The sequence below is a fragment of the Phyllobates terribilis genome, unplaced genomic scaffold, assembly GCF_046119375.1.
Source record: "Phyllobates terribilis strain yellow unplaced genomic scaffold, ASM4611937v1 Scaffold_142__1_contigs__length_4687701, whole genome shotgun sequence".
Classification (NCBI taxonomy): domain Eukaryota; kingdom Metazoa; phylum Chordata; class Amphibia; order Anura; family Dendrobatidae; genus Phyllobates; species Phyllobates terribilis.
This window is the reverse complement of record NW_027362902.1, coordinates 1,456,552-1,478,563: the sequence shown is the minus strand read 5'-3', so window position 1 is coordinate 1,478,563 and position 22,012 is coordinate 1,456,552. Positions and strand designations below refer to the sequence as shown.

At 45.6% G+C, this 22,012-nt stretch overlaps 16 non-coding genes and 2 pseudogenes across 16 annotated transcripts; all 18 read right to left on the bottom strand.

Annotated features, from left to right (window-relative positions):
• Positions 1 to 33: 33 nt before the first annotated feature.
• LOC141206043 (U2 spliceosomal RNA) lies at positions 34 to 224 on the bottom strand. Its single transcript, XR_012276709.1, has one exon. It is a non-coding gene; the product is annotated as a U2 spliceosomal RNA (small nuclear RNA).
• Positions 225 to 1,339: 1,115 nt separating this feature from the next.
• LOC141206144 (U2 spliceosomal RNA) lies at positions 1,340 to 1,530 on the bottom strand. The gene has a single exon (XR_012276810.1). It is a non-coding gene; the product is annotated as a U2 spliceosomal RNA (small nuclear RNA).
• A 1,115-nt stretch (positions 1,531 to 2,645) lies between these two features.
• On the bottom strand, positions 2,646 to 2,836 carry LOC141205968 (U2 spliceosomal RNA). Its single transcript, XR_012276638.1, has one exon. It is a non-coding gene; the product is annotated as a U2 spliceosomal RNA (small nuclear RNA).
• A 1,118-nt stretch (positions 2,837 to 3,954) lies between these two features.
• Positions 3,955 to 4,145, bottom strand: LOC141205966 (U2 spliceosomal RNA). Its single transcript, XR_012276636.1, has one exon. It is a non-coding gene; the product is annotated as a U2 spliceosomal RNA (small nuclear RNA).
• A 1,118-nt stretch (positions 4,146 to 5,263) lies between these two features.
• LOC141206562 (U2 spliceosomal RNA) lies at positions 5,264 to 5,454 on the bottom strand. The gene has a single exon (XR_012277115.1). It is a non-coding gene; the product is annotated as a U2 spliceosomal RNA (small nuclear RNA).
• Positions 5,455 to 6,569: 1,115 nt separating this feature from the next.
• On the bottom strand, positions 6,570 to 6,760 carry LOC141206561 (U2 spliceosomal RNA). Its single transcript, XR_012277114.1, has one exon. It is a non-coding gene; the product is annotated as a U2 spliceosomal RNA (small nuclear RNA).
• A 1,115-nt stretch (positions 6,761 to 7,875) lies between these two features.
• LOC141206560 (U2 spliceosomal RNA) lies at positions 7,876 to 8,066 on the bottom strand. Its single transcript, XR_012277113.1, has one exon. It is a non-coding gene; the product is annotated as a U2 spliceosomal RNA (small nuclear RNA).
• Positions 8,067 to 9,181: 1,115 nt separating this feature from the next.
• On the bottom strand, positions 9,182 to 9,372 carry LOC141206558 (U2 spliceosomal RNA). Its single transcript, XR_012277111.1, has one exon. It is a non-coding gene; the product is annotated as a U2 spliceosomal RNA (small nuclear RNA).
• A 1,115-nt stretch (positions 9,373 to 10,487) lies between these two features.
• On the bottom strand, positions 10,488 to 10,678 carry LOC141206557 (U2 spliceosomal RNA). Its single transcript, XR_012277110.1, has one exon. It is a non-coding gene; the product is annotated as a U2 spliceosomal RNA (small nuclear RNA).
• Positions 10,679 to 11,793: 1,115 nt separating this feature from the next.
• LOC141206184 (U2 spliceosomal RNA) lies at positions 11,794 to 11,984 on the bottom strand. Its single transcript, XR_012276850.1, has one exon. It is a non-coding gene; the product is annotated as a U2 spliceosomal RNA (small nuclear RNA).
• A 1,115-nt stretch (positions 11,985 to 13,099) lies between these two features.
• Positions 13,100 to 13,282, bottom strand: LOC141206248 (U2 spliceosomal RNA). Its single transcript, XR_012276907.1, has one exon. It is a non-coding gene; the product is annotated as a U2 spliceosomal RNA (small nuclear RNA).
• Positions 13,283 to 14,069: 787 nt separating this feature from the next.
• On the bottom strand, positions 14,070 to 14,161 carry LOC141206426 (U2 spliceosomal RNA; annotated as a pseudogene).
• Positions 14,162 to 15,276: 1,115 nt separating this feature from the next.
• On the bottom strand, positions 15,277 to 15,467 carry LOC141206556 (U2 spliceosomal RNA). The gene has a single exon (XR_012277109.1). It is a non-coding gene; the product is annotated as a U2 spliceosomal RNA (small nuclear RNA).
• Positions 15,468 to 16,582: 1,115 nt separating this feature from the next.
• On the bottom strand, positions 16,583 to 16,773 carry LOC141206555 (U2 spliceosomal RNA). The gene has a single exon (XR_012277108.1). It is a non-coding gene; the product is annotated as a U2 spliceosomal RNA (small nuclear RNA).
• A 1,115-nt stretch (positions 16,774 to 17,888) lies between these two features.
• Positions 17,889 to 18,079, bottom strand: LOC141206554 (U2 spliceosomal RNA). The gene has a single exon (XR_012277107.1). It is a non-coding gene; the product is annotated as a U2 spliceosomal RNA (small nuclear RNA).
• A 1,115-nt stretch (positions 18,080 to 19,194) lies between these two features.
• On the bottom strand, positions 19,195 to 19,385 carry LOC141206553 (U2 spliceosomal RNA). The gene has a single exon (XR_012277106.1). It is a non-coding gene; the product is annotated as a U2 spliceosomal RNA (small nuclear RNA).
• A 1,115-nt stretch (positions 19,386 to 20,500) lies between these two features.
• Positions 20,501 to 20,688, bottom strand: LOC141206247 (U2 spliceosomal RNA). The gene has a single exon (XR_012276906.1). It is a non-coding gene; the product is annotated as a U2 spliceosomal RNA (small nuclear RNA).
• A 787-nt stretch (positions 20,689 to 21,475) lies between these two features.
• Positions 21,476 to 21,567, bottom strand: LOC141206424 (U2 spliceosomal RNA; annotated as a pseudogene).
• Between the last annotated feature and the right edge of the window lie 445 nt (positions 21,568 to 22,012).

Below are 22,012 nucleotides of genomic sequence, written 5' to 3'. Positions count from 1 at the left end.
CAATTCTTTCTGATTTTAGAAACTGCATTAAAGAAGGGGTGCACCGGTCCTGGAGATACTGCAATACCAGGTCAATGCGTGGAGTGGACAGAGCAAGCTCTTTTTCCATCTCCCTGTTCTAAAAATCCATTTAATATATGGTCCCCAGATAGGGGACGTATCAGATATTAAACTGATAAGAACAGATACTACACTTGATCTTAGCCAAATGGCCGAGAAGCGATAACCAGAATTGGTTTCAAACTACGGAGCCACCCAAGGATCCTAAAAAGTCCATTTGTGGAGATGAGCTCCTGGACTCCCGTTAAGAAGACATGTTGTCAACCTCTAGATCCCTTACATGCCTGCACTTTTCGGCTTGCTGCTGCTGCAATCCACGCGTTTTAGATCTGCATAACTCCACCTCTTTAAACACAGCACCTTCACCCCCTGCTGTTCCCACGCGCCTCAACACCGTTGGAAGGGAGGAGAACCAATTAAGGCGGGGGGTGGGGTGGAACGAGCAGCTGTCTACCCTTAGCAGGAGGGCTCCTGATTACATACCTCTCCTGCTGCTGCTGCTGCTGGCTGTCCAGCAGCAGACTGAAGGTGGCTGCTGCTGTGCACAGGTATATAAAGGCTCAGAGCCTATTATGACACGCGCAGCCAGCGTTCCATTGCCACATTCCATCTACTGCAGGCAGGATACCTGGCTGGCTGAATGTCGCTGAGAAGCTCACAGAGACCGCCATAAGCAACAGTTTAACAGAATGCCACAGACTAATCAACCAAACTTTTTGGGTTGGGTTCTCTTTTATAGTCTGCAGGCATTAAATGAAAGAAGTCAGTGTTCCAGCAGAAGGAGACAACGTTTCAGAAAAGGCATTGTAGCAAACCAAAAAAGAAATTTTAAGCGCAGCAGAGTAACCAGCGCACATACCTGTTAGCTCAGGTGAGTTTAAAAGGCTGCTGTTGATAACAAGGGCATTTGCTAAATAGATGGTGTGTGTGCAACAATATACTGAAAGGTCAATTATATTGTGCAGCTTATCTCACCACCTGTAGTTATTTAGGTGAAAGCTCCAAAATGCTTGCCTAATATGTCTGTTTATCCAAAAGGAAGTAAAAAGGGAGAGCTAGAAAGATAGCATTGCATCACATTACATGGCAATGCAATGCACAGTTGCTGAAGTTGAACCAAAATGAGCTTGTAATCTGGCTTCTGCAACTTTGAACATGAAAAATCCAATGAGGAGAAGAAAAGCAGAGCCAAAGAGTCCATCCCAAAATCCGACAAACAAGCAAAATGAACAAAAAACATTGAATTCAATTCTTTCTGATTTTAGAAACTGCATTAAAGAAGGGGTGCACCGGTCCTGGAGATACTGCAATACCAGGTCAATGCGTGGAGTGGACAGAGCAAGCTCTTTTTCCATCTCCCTGTTCTAAAAATCCATTTAATATATGGTCCCCAGATAGGGGACGTATCAGATATTAAACTGATAAGAACACATACTACACTTGATCTTAGCCAAAAGGCCGAGAAGCGATAACCAGAATTGGTTTCAAACTACGGAGCCACCCAAGGATCCTAAAAAGTCCATTTGTGGAGATGAGCTCCTGGACTCCCGTTAAGAAGACATGTTGTCAACCTCTAGATCCCTTACATGCCTGCACTTTTCGGCTTGCTGCTGCTGCAATCCACGCGTTTTAGATCTGCATAACTCCACCTCTTTAAACACAGCACCTTCACCCCCTGCTGTTCCCACCCGCCTCAACACCGTTGGAAGGGAGGAGAACCAATTAAGGCGGGGGGTGGGGTGGAACGAGCAGCTGTCTACCCTTAGCAGGAGGGCTCCTGATTACATACCTCTCCTGCTGCTGCTGCTGCTGGCTGTCCAGCAGCAGACTGAAGGTGGCTGCTGCTGTGCACAGGTATATAAAGGCTCAGAGCCTATTATGACACGCGCAGCCAGCGTTCCATTGCCACATTCCATCTACTGCAGGCAGGATACCTGGCTGGCTGAATGTCGCTGAGAAGCTCACAGAGACCGCCATAAGCAACAGTTTAACAGAATGCCACAGACTAATCAACCAAACTTTTTGGGTTGGGTTCTCTTTTATAGTCTGCAGGCATTAAATGAAAGAAGTCAGTGTTCCAGCAGAAGGAGACAACGTTTCAGAAAAGGCATTGTAGCAAACCAAAAAAGAAATTTTAAGCGCAGCAGAGTAACCAGCGCACATACCTGTTAGCTCAGGTGAGTTTAAAAGGCTGCTGTTGATAACAAGGGCATTTGCTAAATAGATGGTGTGTGTGCAACAATATACTGAAAGGTCAATTATATTGTGCAGCTTATCTCACCACCTGTAGTTATTTAGGTGAAAGCTCCAAAATGCTTGCCTAATATGTCTGTTTATCCAAAAGGAAGTAAAAAGGGAGAGCTAGAAAGATAGCATTGCATCACATTACATGGCAATGCAATGCACAGTTGCTGAAGTTGAACCAAAATGAGCTTGTAATCTGGCTTCTGCAACTTTGAACATGAAAAATCCAATGAGGAGAAGAAAAGCAGAGCCAAAGAGTCCATCCCAAAATCCGACAAACAAGCAAAATGAACAAAAAACATTGAATTCAATTCTTTCTGATTTTAGAAACTGCATTAAAGAAGGGGTGCACCGGTCCTGGAGATACTGCAATACCAGGTCAATGCGTGGAGTGGACAGAGCAAGCTCTTTTTCCATCTCCCTGTTCTAAAAATCCATTTAATATATGGTCCCCAGATAGGGGACGTATCAGATATTAAACTGATAAGAACAGATACTACACTTGATCTTAGCCAAAAGGCCAAGAAGCGATAACCAGAATTGGTTTCAAACTACGGAGCCACCCAAGGATCCTAAAAAGTCCATTTGTGGAGATGAGCTCCTGGACTCCCGTTAAGAAGACATGTTGTCAACCTCTAGATCCCTTACATGCCTGCACTTTTCGGCTTGCTGCTGCTGCAATCCACGCGTTTTAGATCTGCATAACTCCACCTCTTTAAACACAGCACCTTCACCCCCTGCTGTTCCCACCCGCCTCAACACCGTTGGAAGGGAGGAGAACCAATTAAGGCGGGGGGTGGGGTGGAACGAGCAGCTGTCTACCCTTAGCAGGAGGGCTCCTGATTACATACCTCTCCTGCTGCTGCTGCTGCTGCTGGCTGTCCAGCAGCAGACTGAAGGTGGCTGCTGCTGTGCACAGGTATATAAAGGCTCAGAGCCTATTATGACACGCGCAGCCAGCGTTCCATTGCCACATTCCATCTACTGCAGGCAGGATACCTGGCTGGCTGAATGTCGCTGAGAAGCTCACAGAGACCGCCATAAGCAACAGTTTAACAGAATGCCACAGACTAATCAACCAAACTTTTTGGGTTGGGTTCTCTTTTATAGTCTGCAGGCATTAAATGAAAGAAGTCAGTGTTCCAGCAGAAGGAGACAACGTTTCAGAAAAGGCATTGTAGCAAACCAAAAAAGAAATTTTAAGCGCAGCAGAGTAACCAGCGCACATACCTGTTAGCTCAGGTGAGTTTAAAAGGCTGCTGTTGATAACAAGGGCATTTGCTAAATAGATGGTGTGTGTGCAACAATATACTGAAAGGTCAATTATATTGTGCAGCTTATCTCACCACCTGTAGTTATTTAGGTGAAAGCTCCAAAATGCTTGCCTAATATGTCTGTTTATCCAAAAGGAAGTAAAAAGGGAGAGCTAGAAAGATAGCATTGCATCACATTACATGGCAATGCAATGCACAGTTGCTGAAGTTGAACCAAAATGAGCTTGTAATCTGGCTTCTGCAACTTTGAACATGAAAAATCCAATGAGGAGAAGAAAAGCAGAGCCAAAGAGTCCATCCCAAAATCCGACAAACAAGCAAAATGAACAAAAAACATTGAATTCAATTCTTTCTGATTTTAGAAACTGCATTAAAGAAGGGGTGCACCGGTCCTGGAGATACTGCAATACCAGGTCAATGCGTGGAGTGGACAGAGCAAGCTCTTTTTCCATCTCCCTGTTCTAAAAATCCATTTAATATATGGTCCCCAGATAGGGGACGTATCAGATATTAAACTGATAAGAACAGATACTACACTTGATCTTAGCCAAAAGGCCAAGAAGCGATAACCAGAATTGGTTTCAAACTACGGAGCCACCCAAGGATCCTAAAAAGTCCATTTGTGGAGATGAGCTCCTGGACTCCCGTTAAGAAGACATGTTGTCAACCTCTAGATCCCTTACATGCCTGCACTTTTCGGCTTGCTGCTGCTGCAATCCACGCGTTTTAGATCTGCATAACTCCACCTCTTTAAACACAGCACCTTCACCCCCTGCTGTTCCCACCCGCCTCAACACCGTTGGAAGGGAGGAGAACCAATTAAGGCGGGGGGTGGGGTGGAACGAGCAGCTGTCTACCCTTAGCAGGAGGGCTCCTGATTACATACCTCTCCTGCTGCTGCTGCTGCTGCTGGCTGTCCAGCAGCAGACTGAAGGTGGCTGCTGCTGTGCACAGGTATATAAAGGCTCAGAGCCTATTATGACACGCGCAGCCAGCGTTCCATTGCCACATTCCATCTACTGCAGGCAGGATACCTGGCTGGCTGAATGTCGCTGAGAAGCTCACAGAGACCGCCATAAGCAACAGTTTAACAGAATGCCACAGACTAATCAACCAAACTTTTTGGGTTGGGTTCTCTTTTATAGTCTGCAGGCATTAAATGAAAGAAGTCAGTGTTCCAGCAGAAGGAGACAACGTTTCAGAAAAGGCATTGTAGCAAACCAAAAAAGAAATTTTAAGCGCAGCAGAGTAACCAGCGCACATACCTGTTAGCTCAGGTGAGTTTAAAAGGCTGCTGTTGATAACAAGGGCATTTGCTAAATAGATGGTGTGTGTGCAACAATATACTGAAAGGTCAATTATATTGTGCAGCTTATCTCACCACCTGTAGTTATTTAGGTGAAAGCTCCAAAATGCTTGCCTAATATGTCTGTTTATCCAAAAGGAAGTAAAAAGGGAGAGCTAGAAAGATAGCATTGCATCACATTACATGGCAATGCAATGCACAGTTGCTGAAGTTGAACCAAAATGAGCTTGTAATCTGGCTTCTGCAACTTTGAACATGAAAAATCCAATGAGGAGAAGGAAAGCAGAGACAAAGAGTCCATCCCAAAATCCGACAAACAAGCAAAATGAACAAAAAACATTGAATTCAATTCTTTCTGATTTTAGAAACTGCATTAAAGAAGGGGTGCACCGGTCCTGGAGATACTGCAATACCAGGTCAATGCGTGGAGTGGACAGAGCAAGCTCTTTTTCCATCTCCCTGTTCTAAAAATCCATTTAATATATGGTCCCCAGATAGGGGACGTATCAGATATTAAACTGATAAGAACAGATACTACACTTGATCTTAGCCAAAAGGCCGAGAAGCGATAACCAGAATTGGTTTCAAACTACGGAGCCACCCAAGGATCCTAAAAAGTCCATTTGTGGAGATGAGCTCCTGGACTCCCGTTAAGAAGACATGTTGTCAACCTCTAGATCCCTTACATGCCTGCACTTTTCGGCTTGCTGCTGCTGCAATCCACGCGTTTTAGATCTGCATAACTCCACCTCTTTAAACACAGCACCTTCACCCCCTGCTGTTCCCACCCGCCTCAACACCGTTGGAAGGGAGGAGAACCAATTAAGGCGGGGGGTGGGGTGGAACGAGCAGCTGTCTACCCTTAGCAGGAGGGCTCCTGATTACATACCTCTCCTGCTGCTGCTGCTGCTGGCTGTCCAGCAGCAGACTGAAGGTGGCTGCTGCTGTGCACAGGTATATAAAGGCTCAGAGCCTATTATGACACGCGCAGCCAGCGTTCCATTGCCACATTCCATCTACTGCAGGCAGGATACCTGGCTGGCTGAATGTCGCTGAGAAGCTCACAGAGACCGCCATAAGCAACAGTTTAACAGAATGCCACAGACTAATCAACCAAACTTTTTGGGTTGGGTTCTCTTTTATAGTCTGCAGGCATTAAATGAAAGAAGTCAGTGTTCCAGCAGAAGGAGACAACGTTTCAGAAAAGGCATTGTAGCAAACCAAAAAAGAAATTTTAAGCGCAGCAGAGTAACCAGCGCACATACCTGTTAGCTCAGGTGAGTTTAAAAGGCTGCTGTTGATAACAAGGGCATTTGCTAAATAGATGGTGTGTGTGCAACAATATACTGAAAGGTCAATTATATTGTGCAGCTTATCTCACCACCTGTAGTTATTTAGGTGAAAGCTCCAAAATGCTTGCCTAATATGTCTGTTTATCCAAAAGGAAGTAAAAAGGGAGAGCTAGAAAGATAGCATTGCATCACATTACATGGCAATGCAATGCACAGTTGCTGAAGTTGAACCAAAATGAGCTTGTAATCTGGCTTCTGCAACTTTGAACATGAAAAATCCAATGAGGAGAAGAAAAGCAGAGCCAAAGAGTCCATCCCAAAATCCGACAAACAAGCAAAATGAACAAAAAACATTGAATTCAATTCTTTCTGATTTTAGAAACTGCATTAAAGAAGGGGTGCACCGGTCCTGGAGATACTGCAATACCAGGTCAATGCGTGGAGTGGACAGAGCAAGCTCTTTTTCCATCTCCCTGTTCTAAAAATCCATTTAATATATGGTCCCCAGATAGGGGACGTATCAGATATTAAACTGATAAGAACAGATACTACACTTGATCTTAGCCAAAAGGCCGAGAAGCGATAACCAGAATTGGTTTCAAACTACGGAGCCACCCAAGGATCCTAAAAAGTCCATTTGTGGAGATGAGCTCCTGGACTCCCGTTAAGAAGACATGTTGTCAACCTCTAGATCCCTTACATGCCTGCACTTTTCGGCTTGCTGCTGCTGCAATCCACGCGTTTTAGATCTGCATAACTCCACCTCTTTAAACACAGCACCTTCACCCCCTGCTGTTCCCACCCGCCTCAACACCGTTGGAAGGGAGGAGAACCAATTAAGGCGGGGGGTGGGGTGGAACGAGCAGCTGTCTACCCTTAGCAGGAGGGCTCCTGATTACATACCTCTCCTGCTGCTGCTGCTGCTGGCTGTCCAGCAGCAGACTGAAGGTGGCTGCTGCTGTGCACAGGTATATAAAGGCTCAGAGCCTATTATGACACGCGCAGCCAGCGTTCCATTGCCACATTCCATCTACTGCAGGCAGGATACCTGGCTGGCTGAATGTCGCTGAGAAGCTCACAGAGACCGCCATAAGCAACAGTTTAACAGAATGCCACAGACTAATCAACCAAACTTTTTGGGTTGGGTTCTCTTTTATAGTCTGCAGGCATTAAATGAAAGAAGTCAGTGTTCCAGCAGAAGGAGACAACGTTTCAGAAAAGGCATTGTAGCAAACCAAAAAAGAAATTTTAAGCGCAGCAGAGTAACCAGCGCACATACCTGTTAGCTCAGGTGAGTTTAAAAGGCTGCTGTTGATAACAAGGGCATTTGCTAAATAGATGGTGTGTGTGCAACAATATACTGAAAGGTCAATTATATTGTGCAGCTTATCTCACCACCTGTAGTTATTTAGGTGAAAGCTCCAAAATGCTTGCCTAATATGTCTGTTTATCCAAAAGGAAGTAAAAAGGGAGAGCTAGAAAGATGGCATTGCATCACATTACATGGCAATGCAATGCACAGTTGCTGAAGTTGAACCAAAATGAGCTTGTAATCTGGCTTCTGCAACTTTGAACATGAAAAATCCAATGAGGAGAAGAAAAGCAGAGCCAAAGAGTCCATCCCAAAATCCGACAAACAAGCAAAATGAACAAAAAACATTGAATTCAATTCTTTCTGATTTTAGAAACTGCATTAAAGAAGGGGTGCACCGGTCCTGGAGATACTGCAATACCAGGTCAATGCGTGGAGTGGACAGAGCAAGCTCTTTTTCCATCTCCCTGTTCTAAAAATCCATTTAATATATGGTCCCCAGATAGGGGACGTATCAGATATTAAACTGATAAGAACAGATACTACACTTGATCTTAGCCAAAAGGCCGAGAAGCGATAACCAGAATTGGTTTCAAACTACGGAGCCACCCAAGGATCCTAAAAAGTCCATTTGTGGAGATGAGCTCCTGGACTCCCGTTAAGAAGACATGTTGTCAACCTCTAGATCCCTTACATGCCTGCACTTTTCGGCTTGCTGCTGCTGCAATCCACGCGTTTTAGATCTGCATAACTCCACCTCTTTAAACACAGCACCTTCACCCCCTGCTGTTCCCACCCGCCTCAACACCGTTGGAAGGGAGGAGAACCAATTAAGGCGGGGGGTGGGGTGGAACGAGCAGCTGTCTACCCTTAGCAGGAGGGCTCCTGATTACATACCTCTCCTGCTGCTGCTGCTGCTGGCTGTCCAGCAGCAGACTGAAGGTGGCTGCTGCTGTGCACAGGTATATAAAGGCTCAGAGCCTATTATGACACGCGCAGCCAGCGTTCCATTGCCACATTCCATCTACTGCAGGCAGGATACCTGGCTGGCTGAATGTCGCTGAGAAGCTCACAGAGACCGCCATAAGCAACAGTTTAACAGAATGCCACAGACTAATCAACCAAACTTTTTGGGTTGGGTTCTCTTTTATAGTCTGCAGGCATTAAATGAAAGAAGTCAGTGTTCCAGCAGAAGGAGACAACGTTTCAGAAAAGGCATTGTAGCAAACCAAAAAAGAAATTTTAAGCGCAGCAGAGTAACCAGCGCACATACCTGTTAGCTCAGGTGAGTTTAAAAGGCTGCTGTTGATAACAAGGGCATTTGCTAAATAGATGGTGTGTGTGCAACAATATACTGAAAGGTCAATTATATTGTGCAGCTTATCTCACCACCTGTAGTTATTTAGGTGAAAGCTCCAAAATGCTTGCCTAATATGTCTGTTTATCCAAAAGGAAGTAAAAAGGGAGAGCTAGAAAGATAGCATTGCATCACATTACATGGCAATGCAATGCACAGTTGCTGAAGTTGAACCAAAATGAGCTTGTAATCTGGCTTCTGCAACTTTGAACATGAAAAATCCAATGAGGAGAAGAAAAGCAGAGCCAAAGAGTCCATCCCAAAATCCGACAAACAAGCAAAATGAACAAAAAACATTGAATTCAATTCTTTCTGATTTTAGAAACTGCATTAAAGAAGGGGTGCACCGGTCCTGGAGATACTGCAATACCAGGTCAATGCGTGGAGTGGACAGAGCAAGCTCTTTTTCCATCTCCCTGTTCTAAAAATCCATTTAATATATGGTCCCCAGATAGGGGACGTATCAGATATTAAACTGATAAGAACAGATACTACACTTGATCTTAGCCAAAAGGCCGAGAAGCGATAACCAGAATTGGTTTCAAACTACGGAGCCACCCAAGGATCCTAAAAAGTCCATTTGTGGAGATGAGCTCCTGGACTCCCGTTAAGAAGACATGTTGTCAACCTCTAGATCCCTTACATGCCTGCACTTTTCGGCTTGCTGCTGCTGCAATCCACGCGTTTTAGATCTGCATAACTCCACCTCTTTAAACACAGCACCTTCACCCCCTGCTGTTTCCACCCGCCTCAACACCGTTGGAAGGGAGGAGAACCAATTAAGGCGGGGGGTGGGGTGGAACGAGCAGCTGTCTACCCTTAGCAGGAGGGCTCCTGATTACATACCTCTCCTGCTGCTGCTGCTGCTGGCTGTCCAGCAGCAGACTGAAGGTGGCTGCTGCTGTGCACAGGTATATAAAGGCTCAGAGCCTATTATGACACGTGCAGCCAGCGTTCCATTGCCACATTCCATCTACTGCAGGCAGGATACCTGGCTGGCTGAATGTCGCTGAGAAGCTCACAGAGACCGCCATAAGCAACAGTTTAACAGAATGCCACAGACTAATCAACCAAACTTTTTGGGTTGGGTTCTCTTTTATAGTCTGCAGGCATTAAATGAAAGAAGTCAGTGTTCCAGCAGAAGGAGACAACGTTTCAGAAAAGGCATTGTAGCAAACCAAAAAAGAAATTTTAAGCGCAGCAGAGTAACCAGCGCACATACCTGTTAGCTCAGGTGAGTTTAAAAGGCTGCTGTTGATAACAAGGGCATTTGCTAAATAGATGGTGTGTGTGCAACAATATACTGAAAGGTCAATTATATTGTGCAGCTTATCTCACCACCTGTAGTTATTTAGGTGAAAGCTCCAAAATGCTTGCCTAATATGTCTGTTTATCCAAAAGGAAGTAAAAAGGGAGAGCTAGAAAGATAGCATTGCATCACATTACATGGCAATGCAATGCACAGTTGCTGAAGTTGAACCAAAATGAGCTTGTAATCTGGCTTCTGCAACTTTGAACATGAAAAATCCAATGAGGAGAAGAAAAGCAGAGCCAAAGAGTCCATCCCAAAATCCGACAAACAAGCAAAATGAACAAAAAACATTGAATTCAATTCTTTCTGATTTTAGAAACTGCATTAAAGAAGGGGTGCACCGGTCCTGGAGATACTGCAATACCAGGTCAATGCGTGGAGTGGACAGAGCAAGCTCTTTTTCCATCTCCCTGTTCTAAAAATCCATTTAATATATGGTCCCCAGATAGGGGACGTATCAGATATTAAACTGATAAGAACAGATACTACACTTGATCTTAGCCAAAAGGCCGAGAAGCGATAACCAGAATTGGTTTCAAACTACGGAGCCACCCAAGGATCCTAAAAAGTCCATTTGTGGAGATGAGCTCCTGGACTCCCGTTAAGAAGACATGTTGTCAACCTCTAGATCCCTTACATGCCTGCACTTTTCGGCTTGCTGCTGCTGCAATCCACGCGTTTTAGATCTGCATAACTCCACCTCTTTAAACACAGCACCTTCACCCCCTGCTGTTCCCACCCGCCTCAACACCGTTGGAAGGGAGGAGAACCAATTAAGGCGGGGGGTGGGGTGGAACGAGCAGCTGTCTACCCTTAGCAGGAGGGCTCCTGATTACATACCTCTCCTGCTGCTGCTGCTGCTGGCTGTCCAGCAGCAGACTGAAGGTGGCTGCTGCTGTGCACAGGTATATAAAGGCTCAGAGCCTATTATGACACGCGCAGCCAGCGTTCCATTGCCACATTCCATCTACTGCAGGCAGGATACCTGGCTGGCTGAATGTCGCTGAGAAGCTCACAGAGACCGCCATAAGCAACAGTTTAACAGAATGCCACAGACTAATCAACCAAACTTTTTGGGTTGGGTTCTCTTTTATAGTCTGCAGGCATTAAATGAAAGAAGTCAGTGTTCCAGCAGAAGGAGACAACGTTTCAGAAAAGGCATTGTAGCAAACCAAAAAAGAAATTTTAAGCGCAGCAGAGTAACCAGCGCACATACCTGTTAGCTCAGGTGAGTTTAAAAGGCTGCTGTTGATAACAAGGGCATTTGCTAAATAGATGGTGTGTGTGCAACAATATACTGAAAGGTCAATTATATTGTGCAGCTTATCTCACCACCTGTAGTTATTTAGGTGAAAGCTCCAAAATGCTTGCCTAATATGTCTGTTTATCCAAAAGGAAGTAAAAAGGGAGAGCTAGAAAGATAGCATTGCATCACATTACATGGCAATGCAATGCACAGTTGCTGAAGTTGAACCAAAATGAGCTTGTAATCTGGCTTCTGCAACTTTGAACATGAAAAATCCAATGAGGAGAAGAAAAGCAGAGCCAAAGAGTCCATCCCAAAATCCGACAAACAAGCAAAATGAACAAAAAACATTGAATTCAATTCTTTCTGATTTTAGAAACTGCATTAAAGAAGGGGTGCACCGGTCCTGGAGATACTTCAATACCAGGTCAATGCGTGGAGTGGACAGAGCAAGCTCTTTTTCCATCTCCCTGTTCTAAAAATCCATTTAATATATGGTCCCCAGATAGGGGACGTATCAGATATTAAACTGATAAGAACAGATACTACACTTCATCTTAGCCAAAAGGCCGAGAAGCGATAACCAGAATTGGTTTCAAACTACGGAGCCACCCAAGGATCCTGAAAAGTCCATTTGTGGAGATGAGCTCCTGGACTCCCGTTAAGAAGACATGTTGTCAACCTCTAGATCCCTTACATGCCTGCACTTTTCGGCTTGCTGCTGCTGCAATCCACGCGTTTTAGATCTGCATAACTCCACCTCTTTAAACACAGCACCTTCACCCCCTGCTGTTCCCACCCGCCTCAACACCGTTGGAAGGGAGGAGAACCAATTAAGGCGGGGGGTGGGGTGGAACGAACAGCTGTCTACCCTTAGCAGGAGGGCTCCTGATTACATACCTCTCCTGCTGCTGCTGCTGCTGGCTGTCCAGCAGCAGACTGAAGGTGGCTGCTGCTGTGCACAGGTATATAAAGGCTCAGAGCCTATTATGACACGCGCAGCCAGCGTTCCATTGCCACATTCCATCTACTGCAGGCAGGATACCTGGCTGGCTGAATGTCGCTGAGAAGCTCACAGAGACCGCCATAAGCAACAGTTTAACAGAATGCCACAGACTAATCAACCAAACTTTTTGGGTTGGGTTCTCTTTTATAGTCTGCAGGCATTAAATGAAAGAAGTCAGTGTTCCAGCAGAAGGAGACAACGTTTCAGAAAAGGCATTGTAGCAAACCAAAAAAGAAATTTTAAGCGCAGCAGAGTAACCAGCGCACATACCTGTTAGCTCAGGTGAGTTTAAAAGGCTGCTGTTGATAACAAGGGCATTTGCTAAATAGATGGTGTGTGTGCAACAATATACTGAAAGGTCAATTATATTGTGCAGCTTATCTCACCACCTGTAGTTATTTAGGTGAAAGCTCCAAAATGCTTGCCTAATATGTCTGTTTATCCAAAAGGAAGTAAAAAGGGAGAGCTAGAAAGATAGCATTGCATCACATTACATGGCAATGCAATGCACAGTTGCTGAAGTTGAACCAAAATGAGCTTGTAATCTGGCTTCTGCAACTTTGAACATGAAAAATCCAATGAGGAGAAGAAAAGCAGAGCCAAAGAGTCCATCCCAAAATCCGACAAACAAGCAAAATGAACAAAAAACATTGAATTCAATTCTTTCTGATTTTAGAAACTGCATTAAAGAAGGGGTGCACCGGTCCTGGAGATACTGCAATACCAGGTCAATGCGTGGAGTGGACAGAGCAAGCTCTTTTTCCATCTCCCTGTTCTAAAAATCCATTTAATATATGGTCCCCAGATAGGGGACGTATCAGATATTAAACTGATAAGAACAGATTTTTTTTTTTTGAAAGCCCGAAATCGTGTACAAAACCCGAGTGCGCTTAAAAAAGTGACAAGTGCCACAAAAAAAGTGCACTAGGATGCTGGTCTTCTTGAAACCCTCTCCAAAAGGAGAAGGGTCCCCCAAACCATTCCCCGTCCCTCCGAGCCAAAAGGCCACAGCAAGGAACAGGGACAAAAAGCCACCTCCAGCCGAAGCCAGAGGCGACCCAATCTTACCCCCAGCACCTGCCCGAGTTCTCACCCGAGCAAGGCACTGGGAGCCAAAGACTGTGCTCCCCTCCCGGAAGAGGGGAGCCAACAACGCTCTCCTCCCGAAAGAGGAGAGCCAGGGGGGTTCAGGAGGGAGCGGAACCTGATGGCCACACACTCCCCCCCTAGACCTGCCAAGAGAGGAACCCGTAAGGGAACCGCATCCCGACAAAATCCTAGTAGGACGTGACACACGTGAATAAGTGGACACACAGTGACAAAGAAATTAAATAAATAGTGAAGGTTTCACAGTATAATACTGCCCGGACCTTCGACCGGGAATTGAAAAATTCCCCATCCTAAGGCCAGAAGGCCCGGAATAAGGGTGTGTGCGAAGAAAGAAAATTTGAAGTGCTTGTGCAAATGTGCCATAAACTCAAGTGGGGTTCCCAATCCCAGTGAGTTAAGGCACCCCAGGGTCACCACTCCTGGGGCACTTCACACTTCGGGCTTTCGATCTTCCCCGGCCCAATGGCGTCGATCCTGGGGGGCCATGCTTTCCACCATATGACTATATTAGCCACCTGGCGTACTAACAAGCGCCTAAACCCCAGTGTGCATAATGTATCAATCTACTAGGGCGGCCAACATCCAAAACCGCCTTTTCGAAAGATACTACACTTGATCTTAGCCAAAAGGCCGAGAAGCGATAACCAGAATTGGTTTCAAACTACGGAGCCACCCAAGGATCCTAAAAAGTCCATTTGTGGAGATGAGCTCCTGGACTCCCGTTAAGAAGACATGTTGTCAACCTCTAGATCCCTTACATGCCTGCACTTTTCGGCTTGCTGCTGCTGCAATCCACGCGTTTTAGATCTGCATAACTCCACCTCTTTAAACACAGCACCTTCACCCCCTGCTGTTCCCACCCGCCTCAACACCGTTGGAAGGGAGGAGAACCAATTAAGGCGGGGGGTGGGGTGGAACGAGCAGCTGTCTACCCTTAGCAGGAGGGCTCCTGATTACATACCTCTCCTGCTGCTGCTGCTGCTGGCTGTCCAGCAGCAGACTGAAGGTGGCTGCTGCTGTGCACAGGTATATAAAGGCTCAGAGCCTATTATGACACGCGCAGCCAGCGTTCCATTGCCACATTCCATCTACTGCAGGCAGGATACCTGGCTGGCTGAATGTCGCTGAGAAGCTCACAGAGACCGCCATAAGCAACAGTTTAACAGAATGCCACAGACTAATCAACCAAACTTTTTGGGTTGGGTTCTCTTTTATAGTCTGCAGGCATTAAATGAAAGAAGTCAGTGTTCCAGCAGAAGGAGACAACGTTTCAGAAAAGGCATTGTAGCAAACCAAAAAAGAAATTTTAAGCGCAGCAGAGTAACCAGCGCACATACCTGTTAGCTCAGGTGAGTTTAAAAGGCTGCTGTTGATAACAAGGGCATTTGCTAAATAGATGGTGTGTGTGCAACAATATACTGAAAGGTCAATTATATTGTGCAGCTTATCTCACCACCTGTAGTTATTTAGGTGAAAGCTCCAAAATGCTTGCCTAATATGTCTGTTTATCCAAAAGGAAGTAAAAAGGGAGAGCTAGAAAGATAGCATTGCATCACATTACATGGCAATGCAATGCACAGTTGCTGAAGTTGAACCAAAATGAGCTTGTAATCTGGCTTCTGCAACTTTGAACATGAAAAATCCAATGAGGAGAAGAAAAGCAGAGCCAAAGAGTCCATCCCAAAATCCGACAAACAAGCAAAATGAACAAAAAACATTGAATTCAATTCTTTCTGATTTTAGAAACTGCATTAAAGAAGGGGTGCACCGGTCCTGGAGATACTGCAATACCAGGTCAATGCGTGGAGTGGACAGAGCAAGCTCTTTTTCCATCTCCCTGTTCTAAAAATCCATTTAATATATGGTCCCCAGATAGGGGACGTATCAGATATTAAACTGATAAGAACAGATACTACACTTGATCTTAGCCAAAAGGCCGAGAAGCGATAACCAGAATTGGTTTCAAACTACGGAGCCACCCAAGGATCCTAAAAAGTCCATTTGTGGAGATGAGCTCCTGGACTCCCGTTAAGAAGACATGTTGTCAACCTCTAGATCCCTTACATGCCTGCACTTTTCGGCTTGCTGCTGCTGCAATCCACGCGTTTTAGATCTGCATAACTCCACCTCTTTAAACACAGCACCTTCACCCCCTGCTGTTCCCACCCGCCTCAACACCGTTGGAAGGGAGGAGAACCAATTAAGGCGGGGGGTGGGGTGGAACGAGCAGCTGTCTACCCTTAGCAGGAGGGCTCCTGATTACATACCTCTCCTGCTGCTGCTGCTGCTGGCTGTCCAGCAGCAGACTGAAGGTGGCTGCTGCTGTGCACAGGTATATAAAGGCTCAGAGCCTATTATGACACGCGCAGCCAGCGTTCCATTGCCACATTCCATCTACTGCAGGCAGGATACCTGGCTGGCTGAATGTCGCTGAGAAGCTCACAGAGACCGCCATAAGCAACAGTTTAACAGAATGCCACAGACTAATCAACCAAACTTTTTGGGTTGGGTTCTCTTTTATAGTCTGCAGGCATTAAATGAAAGAAGTCAGTGTTCCAGCAGAAGGAGACAACGTTTCAGAAAAGGCATTGTAGCAAACCAAAAAAGAAATTTTAAGCGCAGCAGAGTAACCAGCGCACATACCTGTTAGCTCAGGTGAGTTTAAAAGGCTGCTGTTGATAACAAGGGCATTTGCTAAATAGATGGTGTGTGTGCAACAATATACTGAAAGGTCAATTATATTGTGCAGCTTATCTCACCACCTGTAGTTATTTAGGTGAAAGCTCCAAAATGCTTGCCTAATATGTCTGTTTATCCAAAAGGAAGTAAAAAGGGAGAGCTAGAAAGATAGCATTGCATCACATTACATGGCAATGCAATGCACAGTTGCTAAAGTTGAACCAAAATGAGCTTGTAATCTGGCTTCTGCAACTTTGAACATGAAAAATCCAATGAGGAGAAGAAAAGCAGAGCCAAAGAGTCCATCCCAAAATCCGACAAACAAGCAAAATGAACAAAAAACATTGAATTCAATTCTTTCTGATTTTAGAAACTGCATTAAAGAAGGGGTGCACCGGTCCTGGAGATACTGCAATACCAGGTCAATGCGTGGAGTGGACAGAGCAAGCTCTTTTTCCATCTCCCTGTTCTAAAAATCCATTTAATATATGGTCCCCAGATAGGGGACGTATCAGATATTAAACTGATAAGAACAGATACTACACTTGATCTTAGCCAAAAGGCCGAGAAGCGATAACCAGAATTGGTTTCAAACTACGGAGCCACCCAAGGATCCTAAAAAGTCCATTTGTGGAGATGAGCTCCTGGACTCCCGTTAAGAAGACATGTTGTCAACCTCTAGATCCCTTACATGCCTGCACTTTTCGGCTTGCTGCTGCTGCAATCCACGCATTTTAGATCTGCATAACTCCACCTCTTTAAAGACAGCACCTTCACCCCCTGCTGTTCCCACCCGCCTCAACACCGTTGGAAGGGAGGAGAACCAATTAAGGCGGGGGGTGGGGTGGAACGAGCAGCTGTCTACCCTTAGCAGGAGGGCTCCTGATTACATACCTCTCCTGCTGCTGCTGCTGCTGGCTGTCCAGCAGCAGACTGAAGGTGGCTGCTGCTGTGCACAGGTATATAAAGGCTCAGAGCCTATTATGACACGCGCAGCCAGCGTTCCATTGCCACATTCCATCTACTGCAGGCAGGATACCTGGCTGGCTGAATGTCGCTGAGAAGCTCACAGAGACCGCCATAAGCAACAGTTTAACAGAATGCCACAGACTAATCAACCAAACTTTTTGGGTTGGGTTCTCTTTTATAGTCTGCAGGCATTAAATGAAAGAAATCAGTGTTCCAGCAGAAGGAGACAACGTTTCAGAAAAGGCATTGTAGCAAACCAAAAAAGAAATTTTAAGCGCAGCAGAGTAACCAGCGCACATACCTGTTAGCTCAGGTGAGTTTAAAAGGCTGCTGTTGATAACAAGGGCATTTGCTAAATAGATGGTGTGTGTGCAACAATATACTGAAAGGTCAATTATATTGTGCAGCTTATCTCACCACCTGTAGTTATTTAGGTGAAAGCTCCAAAATGCTTGCCTAATATGTCTGTTTATCCAAAAGGAAGTAAAAAGGGAGAGCTAGAAAGATAGCATTGCATCACATTACATGGCAATGCAATGCACAGTTGCTGAAGTTGAACCAAAATGAGCTTGTAATCTGGCTTCTGCAACTTTGAACATGAAAAATCCAATGAGGAGAAGAAAAGCAGAGCCAAAGAGTCCATCCCAAAATCCGACAAACAAGCAAAATGAACAAAAAACATTGAATTCAATTCTTTCTGATTTTAGAAACTGCATTAAAGAAGGGGTGCACCGGTCCTGGAGATACTGCAATACCAGGTCAATGCGTGGAGTGGACAGAGCAAGCTCTTTTTCCATCTCCCTGTTCTAAAAATCCATTTAATATATGGTCCCCAGATAGGGGACGTATCAGATATTAAACTGATAAGAACAGATACTACACTTGATCTTAGCCAAAAGGCCGAGAAGCGATAACCAGAATTGGTTTCAAACTACGGAGCCACCCAAGGATCCTAAAAAGTCCATTTGTGGAGATGAGCTCCTGGACTCCCGTTAAGAAGACATGTTGTCAACCTCTAGATCCCTTACATGCCTGCACTTTTCGGCTTGCTGCTGCTGCAATCCACGCGTTTTAGATCTGCATAACTCCACCTCTTTAAACACAGCACCTTCACCCCCTGCTGTTCCCACCCGCCTCAACACCGTTGGAAGGGAGGAGAACCAATTAAGGCGGGGGGTGGGGTGGAACGAGCAGCTGTCTACCCTTAGCAGGAGGGCTCCTGATTACATACCTCTCCTGCTGCTGCTGCTGCTGGCTGTCCAGCAGCAGACTGAAGGTGGCTGCTGCTGTGCACAGGTATATAAAGGCTCAGAGCCTATTATGACACGCGCAGCCAGCGTTCCATTGCCACATTCCATCTACTGCAGGCAGGATACCTGGCTGGCTGAATGTCGCTGAGAAGCTCACAGAGACCGCCATAAGCAACAGTTTAACAGAATGCCACAGACTAATCAACCAAACTTTTTGGGTTGGGTTCTCTTTTATAGTCTGCAGGCATTAAATGAAAGAAGTCAGTGTTCCAGCAGAAGGAGACAACGTTTCAGAAAAGGCATTGTAGCAAACCAAAAAAGAAATTTTAAGCGCAGCAGAGTAACCAGCGCACATACCTGTTAGCTCAGGTGAGTTTAAAAGGCTGCTGTTGATAACAAGGGCATTTGCTAAATAGATGGTGTGTGTGCAACAATATACTGAAAGGTCAATTATATTGTGCAGCTTATCTCACCACCTGTAGTTATTTAGGTGAAAGCTCCAAAATGCTTGCCTAATATGTCTGTTTATCCAAAAGGAAGTAAAAAGGGAGAGCTAGAAAGATAGCATTGCATCACATTACATGGCAATGCAATGCACTTTTGCTGAAGTTGAACCAAAATGAGCTTGTAATCTGGCTTCTGCAACTTTGAACATGAAAAATCCAATGAGGAGAAGAAAAGCAGAGCCAAAGAGTCCATCCCAAAATCCGACAAACAAGCAAAATGAACAAAAAACATTGAATTCAATTCTTTCTGATTTTAGAAACTGCATTAAAGAAGGGGTGCACCGGTCCTGGAGATACTGCAATACCAGGTCAATGCGTGGAGTGGACAGAGCAAGCTCTTTTTCCATCTCCCTGTTCTAAAAATCCATTTAATATATGGTCCCCAGATAGGGGACGTATCAGATATTAAACTGATAAGAACAGATACTACACTTGATCTTAGCCAAAAGGCCGAGAAGCGATAACCAGAATTGGTTTCAAACTACGGAGCCACCCAAGGATCCTAAAAAGTCCATTTGTGGAGATGAGCTCCTGGACTCCCGTTAAGAAGACATGTTGTCAACCTCTAGATCCCTTACATGCCTGCACTTTTCGGCTTGCTGCTGCTGCAATCCACGCGTTTTAGATCTGCATAACTCCACCTCTTTAAACACAGCACCTTCACCCCCTGCTGTTCCCACCCGCCTCAACACCGTTGGAAGGGAGGAGAACCAATTAAGGCGGGGGGTGGGGTGGAACGAGCAGCTGTCTACCCTTAACAGGAGGGCTCCTGATTACATACCTCTCCTGCTGCTGCTGCTGCTGGCTGTCCAGCAGCAGACTGAAGGTGGCTGCTGCTGTGCACAGGTATATAAAGGCTCAGAGCCTATTATGACACGCGCAGCCAGCGTTCCATTGCCACATTCCATCTACTGCAGGCAGGATACCTGGCTGGCTGAATGTCGCTGAGAAGCTCACAGAGACCGCCATAAGCAACAGTTTAACAGAATGCCACAGACTAATCAACCAAACTTTTTGGGTTGGGTTCTCTTTTATAGTCTGCAGGCATTAAATGAAAGAAGTCAGTGTTCCAGCAGAAGGAGACAACGTTTCAGAAAAGGCATTGTAGCAAACCAAAAAAGAAATTTTAAGCGCAGCAGAGTAACCAGCGCACATACCTGTTAGCTCAGGTGAGTTTAAAAGGCTGCTGTTGATAACAAGGGCATTTGCTAAATAGATGGTGTGTGTGCAACAATATACTGAAAGGTCAATTATATTGTGCAGCTTATCTCACCACCTGTAGTTATTTAGGTGAAAGCTCCAAAATGCTTGCCTAATATGTCTGTTTATCCAAAAGGAAGTAAAAAGGGAGAGCTAGAAAGATAGCATTGCATCACATTACATGGCAATGCAATGCACAGTTGCTGAAGTTGAACCAAAATGAGCTTGTAATCTGGCTTCTGCAACTTTGAACATGAAAAATCCAATGAGGAGAAGAAAAGCAGAGCCAAAGAGTCCATCCCAAAATCCGACAAACAAGCAAAATGAACAAAAAACATTGAATTCAATTCTTTCTGATTTTAGAAACTGCATTAAAGAAGGGGTGCACCGGTCCTGGAGATACTGCAATACCAGGTCAATGCGTGGAGTGGACAGAGCAAGCTCTTTTTCCATCTCCCTGTTCTAAAAATCCATTTAATATATGGTCCCCAGATAGGGGACGTATCAGATATTAAACTGATAAGAACAGATTTTTTTTTTTTTTTTTGAAAGCCCGAAATCGTGTACAAAACCCGAGTGCGCTTAAAAAAGTGACAAGTGCCACAAAAAAAGTGCACTAGGATGCTGGTCTTCTTGAAACCCTCTCCAAAAGGAGAAGGGTCCCCCAAACCATTCCCCGTCCCTCCGAGCCAAAAGGCCACAGCGAGGAACAGGGACAAAAAGCCACCTCCAGCCGAAGCCAGAGGCGACCCAATCTTACCCCCAGCACCTGCCCGAGTTCTCACCCGAGCAAGGCACTGGGAGCCAAAGACTGTGCTCCCCTCCCGGAAGAGGGGAGCCAACAACGCTCTCCTCCCGAAAGAGGAGAGCCAGGGGGGTTCAGGGGGGAGCGGAACCTGATGGCCACACACTCCCCCCCTAGACCTGCCAAGAGAGGAACCCGTAAGGGAACCGCATCCCGACAAAATCCTAGTAGGACGTGACACACGTGAATAAGTGGACACACAGTGACAAAGAAATTAAATAAATAGTGAAGGTTTCACAGTATAATACTGCCCGGACCTTCGACCGGGAAATGAAAAATTCCCCATCCTAAGGCCAGAAGGCCCGGAATAAGGGTGTGTGCGAAGAAAGAAAATTTGAAGTGCTTGTGCAAATGTGCCATAAACTCAAGTGGGGTTCCCAATCCCAGTGAGTTAAGGCACCCCAGGGTCACCACTCCTGGGGCACTTCACACTTCGGGCTTTCGATCTTCCCCGGCCCAATGGCGTCGATCCTGGGGGGCCATGCTTTCCACCATATGACTATATTAGCCACCTGGCGTACTAACAAGCGCCTAAACCCCAGTGTGCATAATGTATCAATCTACTAGGGCGGCCAACATCCAAAACCGCCTTTTCGAAAGATACTACACTTGATCTTAGCCAAAAGGCCGAGAAGCGATAACCAGAATTGGTTTCAAACTACGGAGCCACCCAAGGATCCTAAAAAGTCCATTTGTGGAGATGAGCTCCTGGACTCCCGTTAAGAAGACATGTTGTCAACCTCTAGATCCCTTACATGCCTGCACTTTTCGGCTTGCTGCTGCTGCAATCCACGCGTTTTAGATCTGCATAACTCCACCTCTTTAAACACAGCACCTTCACCCCCTGCTGTTCCCACCCGCCTCAACACCGTTGGAAGGGAGGAGAACCAATTAAGGCGGGGGGTGGGGTGGAACGAGCAGCTGTCTACCCTTAGCAGGAGGGCTCCTGATTACATACCTCTCCTGCTGCTGCTGCTGCTGGCTGTCCAGCAGCAGACTGAAGGTGGCTGCTGCTGTGCACAGGTATATAAAGGCTCAGAGCCTATTATGACACGCGCAGCCAACGTTCCATTGCCACATTCCA